At 36.0% G+C, this 9,069-nt stretch overlaps 1 protein-coding gene and 1 pseudogene across 4 annotated transcripts in view; one reads left to right on the top strand and one right to left on the bottom strand.

Moving 5' to 3' along the window:
- LOC114488012 (centriolar satellite-associated tubulin polyglutamylase complex regulator 1-like) overlaps window positions 1-9,069 on the bottom strand; it is a 157,820-nt gene that overhangs the window by 24,111 nt on the left and 124,640 nt on the right. The window lies entirely within an intron of this gene.
- On the top strand, window positions 2,748-2,847 carry LOC112067468 (uncharacterized; annotated as a pseudogene).

The raw sequence follows: 9,069 nt of genomic DNA, 5'->3' as shown, positions 1-9,069 counted from the left end.
CGGGAGGGGCCACAACAGTGAGAGGCCCGCGTACCGCAAAAAAAAAAAAAAAAAAAAAAAGTTCAGAAAAGTCAGCCTAGAAAAAGAGACATTTAAAAAAGATATATATATATTACCAATATTACATAAATGCCTTCAAAAATGACAGGAGGAAATACTTCCAAACTCATTGTATGAGGCCAGCATCATCCTGACACTCCAGACAGATATTACAGGAAAAGAAAACAGCAGCCTAAATACATTATGCAGATAGATGCAAAAATCATTAACAAAATATTAGTAAAAGGAATCCAATGATAGATATATAAAAATGATAATAAATCACGACTAAGGTGGATTTATTCACATCATAGCATAAAGGGGAAAATAATATGTTATCTCAATAGATGCAGAAAACCAATTAAAAATCGAATACCAATTCACAATAAAAATTCTCAGCAAACTAAGAATAAAAGTAAACTTCCTCAACCTAATAAAGACATCCATGAAAAACTTCATATTTAATATGAAAGATTGAAAACTCTTCTGCCATGATTGGGAACAAAGCAAAGATATCTGCTCTCACCACTTCTATTTAACATTGTAATGAGGTCCTACTCTGTGCAATAAAGAAAGAAAAAGGAAAAGAACCCACAGAGACTGGAAAGAAAGAAGTAAAACTGCCTCTGATTTGCATATGACATGATTTTGCATGTAGAAGATTCTTAGCAATCTACAAAAAAACTACGAGAAATAATAAGTGAATTTAGCAAAGTCTCAGGGTATAAGAGGAATATACAAAAAGGAATTATATTTCTATGTTCTTGCAATGAAAAGTTGGTAAAGAAAATAAATTTTAAAAATAACGCTGTTTAGGGCTTCCCTGGTGGCGTAGTGGTTAGGAACCTGCCTGCCAATGCAGGGGACACAGGTTCGAGCCCTGGTCTGGGAAGATCCCACATGCCGTGGAGCAACTAAGCCCGTGCACCACAACTACTGAGCCTGCGTGCCACAACTACTGAAGCCCGCGCTCCTAGAACCCGTGCTCCACAATGAGAGAAGCCACCGCAATGAGAAGCCCGCGCACCGCAACGAAGAGTAGCCCCTGCTCGCCGCAACTAGAGAAAGCCCTCGTGCAGCAATGAAGACCCAATGCAGCCAAAAATAAACTAAACGAAACTAAAATAAAATTTAATTTAATTTAAAAACTTTGAAAAAAAATAACGCTATTTAAAATAGTAGCACAAAACATGAAATATATAGATAAATTTAATAAAATATGTAAGATCTGTATATTAAACACTATAAAGTATTGCTGAGAGACATTAAAGAAGACCTAAGAAAAAATTTACTATGTTCGTGGATTGGAAGAGTCAATATTGCAAAGATAAGAATTCTCCCCAAATTGATCTACAGATTCTTCATATCTCAATCAAATTCTTTTTTTTTGTAGTGAATTAATAACTTTATTTTAGGTAGAATTAATTCTTTACAGTTTTGAATCTGAACCTGGAACACAATACAGTATGCCTCTTCTTTCATTCAGGTCCCCTAATACTTCCTTCCTTAGGTAATTTCTAGAGAAAAATCCCCAAACAAAATCTGACCAAACCGAAATTGAAAAAAAAAAAATCAATTGTAATATCACAATAAGCCACAGTCGAAAATCAACCACAAACTTAGAAATGCTTTTCAATGGATACGTCAATCAAATTCTTGTTAGGCTTTTTGTTGTGTGTAGAAATTGATATTTATTCTAAAAGTTATATGGAAATTCAAGGGACCTCTAATGACCAAAACAATCTGGAAAATGCAAAAGTTGAAGGGCATACACTACCTTTCTATAAAGATAAAGTAATCAAGACTAAAGTTCAACAAATAGATCAATGGAACAAAATAGAGAATCCAGAAATACACCCACACTTATATAATCAACTGATTTCTTTTACAAAGGAACCAAAACAATTAAGTGGGAAAGGTGAAGTCTTTCAAAGAGTGGTGCTGGAACAAACAGCTAGCTATCCATATGGAAAAAAACAAAACAAAACCCTGACCTCAACTTCAAACCACACACAAAAATTAATTCAAGATGGATTATATACCTAAGCATAAAAGCTAAATTTCTAATGCTTTTAGAAGAAAATGTAGAGTAATACTGTTACAAACTTAGTGTAGGCAAAGATTTTTTTAGAGCAGACCCAGAAGACCTAACCATAAAAGAAAAAATCGATTTTTAAAACTTCTGCTCAATAAAAGACTCCACTAAGGAAATAAATAAACAAGCCAAAGAATGGGAGAGAGATCTGCAATACACATATCTCACTTGCATCCAGAGTATATAAAGAACTGCTGCTCAATGATTAAAATAAACAACCCACTAAAAATTGGGCAAGGGACTTCCCTGGTGGTCCAGTGGTTAGGACTTCACTTTACAATGCAGGGGTTACGGGTTCGATCCCTGGTCGGGGAGCTACGATCCCACATGCCTCGTGGCCAAAAAACCAAAACATAAAACAGAAGTTAATATTGTAATAAATTCAATAACGACTTTAAAAATTGTCCACATCAAAAAATAATTTTAAAAAAAGTTAAAAAAAATAAAAATGGGCAAAAGATTTGAAGAGGCATTTCACAGAGGAAAAATGGTCAATAAGCAATAAAAAAGTGTTCAACATCATTAGTCGTCAGGAAAATGCAAATTAAAACCATGAGATACTAGAAAGGTTACTTCATACCCATTAGAAAAGCTAAACTTAAAAAGACTATGCTTGCTTCAGAAGCACATGTATTAAAATTGGCACAATACAGAGATTAGCATGGCCCCTGTGCAAGGATGATACACAAAATTGTGAAGCAGTCCATATTTTAAAAAATAACATTATTGTGGTAATTATTTCACAACATACACATATATCAAATCATCACATAGTACACCTTAAGCCTACACAATGTTATATGTCAATTATATCTCAAAGCTGGAGGAAAAAAGAAGATTGACAAGACCAAATGTTACCAAGGATGTGTAACAACTGGAATTTTCAGATATTGCTGATAGTAGTGTAAAACAGTACAACCAATTTGGAAAACAATTTGTCAGCAATTTCACCCTTAGGTATTTACCCAAGAGAAGTAAAAACATATATCCACAAAACTCAGCCTCCTTTTTTGTTTTTTAAATTTATTTATTTAATTTACTTATTTTTGGCTGTGTTGGGTCTTCCTTGCTGCTCATGGGTTTTCTCTAGTTGCGGTGAGCGGGGGCTACTCTTCGTTGTGGTGCACGGGCTTATTATGGTGGCTTCTCTTGTTGCAGAGCTCAGGCCCCAGGTGTGCGGGATTCAGTAGTTGTGGCGGGTGAGCTCAGTAGTTGTGGCTCACGGGCTCAGAGTGCAGGCTCAGTGGTTGTGGCACACGGGCTTAGTTGCTCCGCGGCATGTGGGATCTTCCCGGACGAGGGCTCGAACCCGTGTCCCCTGCATTGGCAGGTGGATTCTTAACCACTGTGCCACCAGGAAAGCCCCAGCCTGCTTTCATGATTAAAAACTCTGAACAATTTGGATACAGAAGGAATGCACCTCAACAAAATAAAGGCTGTATATGACAAGTTCACTGTTAACAAGATATTCAGTGGTGAAAGGGTGAAAACTCTCCCTCTAAGATCAGGAACAAGACAAGGGTGCTGATTCTCACCACCTCTTTTCAACATAGTACTGGACGTTTTAGCCAGAGCAATTAGCCAAGAAAAAGAAATAAAAAGCATCAAAATCAGAAAGGAAGAAGTAAAACTGTCTCTGTTTGCAGATGATATGATCTTACATATAGAAAATCCTAAAAACTACAATCCAATCCAAAAAACTGTTAGAACTAACAAATTAATCCAGTAAGGTTGCAGGACACAAAATCAACATACAAAAATCAGTTGCATTTTTATACACTAACAACAAACTATCTGAAAAAGAAATAAAGAAAATAATCCCATTCACAATGGCATCAAAAACAATAAAATACTTAGGAATAAACTTATTCAAGAAGGTGAAAGATCTGTACATTGAAAACTGCAAGACTTTGATGAAAGAAATTGAAGACACAAACAAAGGCAAAGATATCTGTGTTCACCAACTGCAAGAATCAATAATGTTAAAATGTTCATACTACCCAAAGCCAACATAGATTCAATGTAATCCCTTTAAAAATTCCAATGGCATTTTTCACAGAAATAGAAAAAAAAAGATCTTAAAATTCATATGAAACCACAATAGACCCTGAAGAGCTAAGGCAATCCTGAAAAGAAAGAACAAAGCAGGAGGCATCACACGTCCCGATTTCAAACTATATTACAAAGCTAAAGTAATCAAAACAGTATGGTACTGGCATAAAAACAGACAGAGTAATGGTACAAACTCGAGAGCCCAGAAATAACCCCATACATATAAGATCAATTAATATTTGACAAGATAGCCAAGAAAGAATAGTCTCTTCAATAAATGATGCTGGGAAAACTGGATACTCACATGCAAAATAATGAAATTGGACCTCTATCTTACACAATGCGCAAAAAATCACTTGAAATGGGTTAAGGACTAATGTAAGACTGAAATTATAAAACTCCTAAAAGAAAGCATAAGGGAAAAGCTCCTTGACACTGATCTTGGCAACAAGTTTTTGGATATATGACACCAAAAGCACAAGCAACAAAAGCAAAAAATAAACAGGAGGGACTACATCAAACTAAAAAGCTTCTCCACAGCAAAAGAAACAATTAATAAAATGAAAAGGCAACCTACAGAATGGGAGAAAATATTTGCAAACCATGTATCTGATAAAGGGTTAATATTCAATGTATATGGGGAACTCTACAACTCAATAGCAGAAACCCGAATAATCCAATTAAAAAACGGGCAAAGGACACAGATAGACATTTTTCCAAAGAAGACACACAGATGGCCAACAGACAGATGAAAAGATGTGCAACATCACTAATCATTTCAGAAATGCAAGTAAAAACCACAATGAGATATCACCTCACAACTGTCAGAATGGCTATCATCAAAAAGACAACAAAAATGTGGAGAAAAGGGAAACCTTGTGCACTATTGGTGGTTTTGTATATTGGTGCAGCCACTATAGAAAACAGTATGGAGGTTCCTCAAAAAAATAAAAATAGACCTACCATATGATTCATCAATTTCACTTCTGGGTATTTACCCAAAGAAAACAAAAACACTATTTCAAAAACATAGATGCATACCAATGTTCATTGCAGCATTATTTACAATATCCAAGATATGGAAGCAACCTAAGTGTCTATTGATAGATGAATGGATAAAGAAGATGTGGTGTAGATATATAATGGAATATTAGCCACAAAAAAGAAATCTTGCCATTTGCAACAACATTGATAATCTAGGGGGTATCACGCTAAGTGAAATAAGTCAGACAAAGACAAAGTGAGATCTACATGATCTCACTTATATGTGGAATCTACAAAAAAAACCACAAAAACAAACAAGCAAACAAAACAAAATGAAAACAGTCTCAATAGACACAGAGAACAAATGGGTCATTGCCAGGAAGGTGGGGGGACAAAATAGGTGAAGTGGATTAAGAGGTAAACCTCCAGTTATAAAATAAACAAGCTACAAGGATGTAACATACAGCATAAGGAATATGGTCAATAATACTGTAACAACTTTGTATGGGATCAGATGGATATTAGACTTATAATGGTGGTTACTTCATAATTTATGCAAATGTCAAATCACTATGTAGTACTCCTGAAACTAACATAACATTGTATGTCAACTATATTAAAAAAAGAAAAAAAGACAAGTGGTGGCAAGAATCTGGAGAAATGGTAACCCTCATATATTACTGGTGGGAATGTAAAATGGTGCAGCCATTTTGGCAGGCAGGCAGGTAGGCAGGCAGTTCCTCAAAAAGTTGAACATAGAATTATCATATGATCCAGCATCCCACTACTAGGTATATACCCAAGAGAAGTGAAAGCATATTTTCACATAAAAACTTCTACACAAATGTTTGTAGCAGTATTATTCATAATAGCCAAAAAAGTAGAAACAACCCAAATGTCTGTCAATGGATGAGTAGATAAATATCCATTGAATATCCATATAATGAAATATTATTTGGCCATAAAAAAGAAATATGGTATGGATATGATACATTCTACAACATGGACGAACCTTGAAAACATTATTCTAAGTGAAAGAAACCAGACAAAGAAGCCCACATATTGTATGGCTCCATCTACATGAAATGTCCAGAATAGGCAAATCCATAGAGACAGAAAGTAGACTGGTGGTTGCCTAGGGCTGGAAGTGGGAGGGTGAGTAGTGGAAAGAGTAGGGGTAAGTATTTAGTAATTAGAGTTACTGCTGAGTATTTTTTTTGTGTGTGGGGGCGGCGAAGAGTGGGTGATAAAAATGTTCTAAAAATGATTGTGGTGGGAATTCCCTGGTGGTCCAGGGGTTAGGGCTCCAGGGCTTCCACTGCAGGGGGAACGGGTTCAATCCCTCATGGGGGAACTAAGATCCCACATGCCACATGGTGCGGCCATAAATAAACAAATACAAATTATCTTAAAAAATCTAATCCTTTAAAAAAATAAAATAGAGTGAAGTAAGTCAGAAAGAGAAAAACAAATATCGTATATTAATGCATATGTGTGGAACCTAGAAAAATGGTACAGATGAATCGGTTTGCAGGGCAGAAATAGACACACAGACGTAGAGAACAAACATGGACACCAAGGGGGAAAGTGGCGGGAGGTGGTGGTGGTGGTGGGATGAATTGAGCAATTGGGATAGACATATATACACTAATATGTATAAAATGGATAACTAATAAGAACCTGCTGTATAAAAAAATAAATTTTAAAAATTAAAAAAATTAAATAAAATAGATTGTGGTAATAGTTGCACCACTCTGTGAATATACTAAAAACCACTGAATTGCATGCTTTAAGTAAGTGAACTGTATGTCATGTGAATTATATCTCAATCAAGCTACTGTTAAAAAAGTATTTTTAAGAACGGTTTATACAATCTTTTGCTTGAATTTTCTGTTCGTTTCCTTCATTCAATTTTCTACTGAGTTTTTATTATTTTTATTATTGGGTTTTAGGAACTCCATATGTAAGGAAATTAGCCCTTCACCTGTGATATACATTGCAAATATTTCTCCTTCTTTGTTGTTAATCTTTTATCCTTATTTATAGGATTTTTTTGTCAAGCAGATTTTTCATCCCTTTTATCTAATGAAATATATCAATCTTTTCTTTTATGGCTTTGATGTTCTCAGTCAGATTAAGAAAGGCTTTGCTTTCTGTCAAACTATAAAAACACTTTTCTGTGGTTTCTTTGAGTATGTTTATGGTTTCATTTTTTTTTTTACACTGAAATTTTTTATCCATCTGGAATTTATTTTCATGTAAGGTGTGAGGAAGGAATCCCTTTATTTTTAAAAGATGGCTACCAGTTATGCTCATTGATTTAAAATGTCCTCCCTCTCCCAACGCAGGTTAACTCCATTTTCATATTTGGGTCAATTTCTAGGCTTCTCACTCTGGTCCATTGATTTTTACTTATCTATTCATGTTCCAGTAATGAAAGTTTGTATAGCATGGTGATGAAGAGCAGGTACACTGGAGCCAGAGTACCTGAGTTTAAATTCAACCTCTGCCACTTATTAACTCTGTGAGCTTGAGCAAGTTAATCTCAATGAGCTGTTGTGAGGATTAAATGAATTATTACAGTGAAAGTGCTTAAAACAGTACCTGGCACAGAGTAAGTGTTTTGTTTTAGTAACGATTAGTAGAATTATTATAGCCTTATAATAATTTCTAATATCTGGAAGAGCTACTACTCTATTATTTCTTTTCTTTTCTTTGAATTATATTTTATTGATTGATTGATTGATTGATTGATTTTATTTATTTATTTTTTTGTGGCACGCGGGCCTCTCACTGTTGTGGCCTCTCCCATTGCGAAGCACAGACTCCGGACGCGCAGGCTCGGCGGCCATGGCTCATGGGCCCAGCCGCTCTGTGGCATGTGGGATCTTCCCAGACCGGGGCACGAACCCGTGTCCCCTGCATCGGCAGGAGGATTCTCAACAACTGCGCCACCAGGGAAGCCCAATTTTATTTATTTTTTTATACAGCAGGTTCTTGTCATCAATTTTATACACATCAGTGTATACATGTCAATCCCAATCGCCCAATACATCACACCACCCCCCCGCCCAGCCCCCACCACTTTCCCCCCTTGGTGCCCATACGTTTGTTCTCTACACCTCTGTCTCAATTTCTGCCCTGCAAACCTGTTCATCTGTACCATTTTTTCTAGGTTCCAAATATATGCATTAATATATGATATTTGTTTTTCTCTTTCTGACTTACTTCACTTTGTATGACAGTCTCTAGATCCATCCGCGTCTCAACAAATGACACAATTTCGTTCCTTTTTATGGCTGAGTAATATTCCATTGTACATATGTCCCACATCTTCTTTATCCATTCGTCTGTCAATGGGCATTTAGGATGCTTCCATGACCTGGCTATTGTAAACAGTGCTTCAATGAACACTGTGGTGCATGTGTCTATTTTTTTTAAAACATCTTTATTGGAGTATAATTGCTTAACAATGGTGTGTTACTTTCTGCTTTATAACAAAGTGAATCAGTTATACATATACATATGTTCCCATATCTCTTCCCTCTTGCATCTCCTCCCCTCCCACCTTCTCTATCCCACCCCTCTAGATGGTCACATAGCACCGAGCTGATCTCCCTTTGCTATGTGGCTGCTTCCCACTAGCTATCTATTTTACGTTTGGTAGTGGATATATGTCCATGCCACTCTCTCACGTTGTCACAGCTTACCCTTCCCCTTCCCCATATCCTCAAGTCCATTCTCTAGTAGGTCTGCATCTTTATTCCCATCTTGCCCCTAGGCTCTTCATGACACTTTTTTTTTTCTTAGATTCCATATATATGTGTTAGCATATGGTATTTGTTTTTCTCTTTCTGATTTACTTCACTCTGTATGACAGACTTTAGGTCCATCCACCT

This window comes from Physeter macrocephalus, chromosome 16 (assembly GCF_002837175.3).
Source record: "Physeter macrocephalus isolate SW-GA chromosome 16, ASM283717v5, whole genome shotgun sequence".
In the NCBI taxonomy this organism is placed as follows: domain Eukaryota; kingdom Metazoa; phylum Chordata; class Mammalia; order Artiodactyla; family Physeteridae; genus Physeter; species Physeter macrocephalus.
The sequence above is the reverse complement of the archived record's forward strand: the minus strand, read 5'-3'. Positions and strand labels throughout refer to the sequence as shown.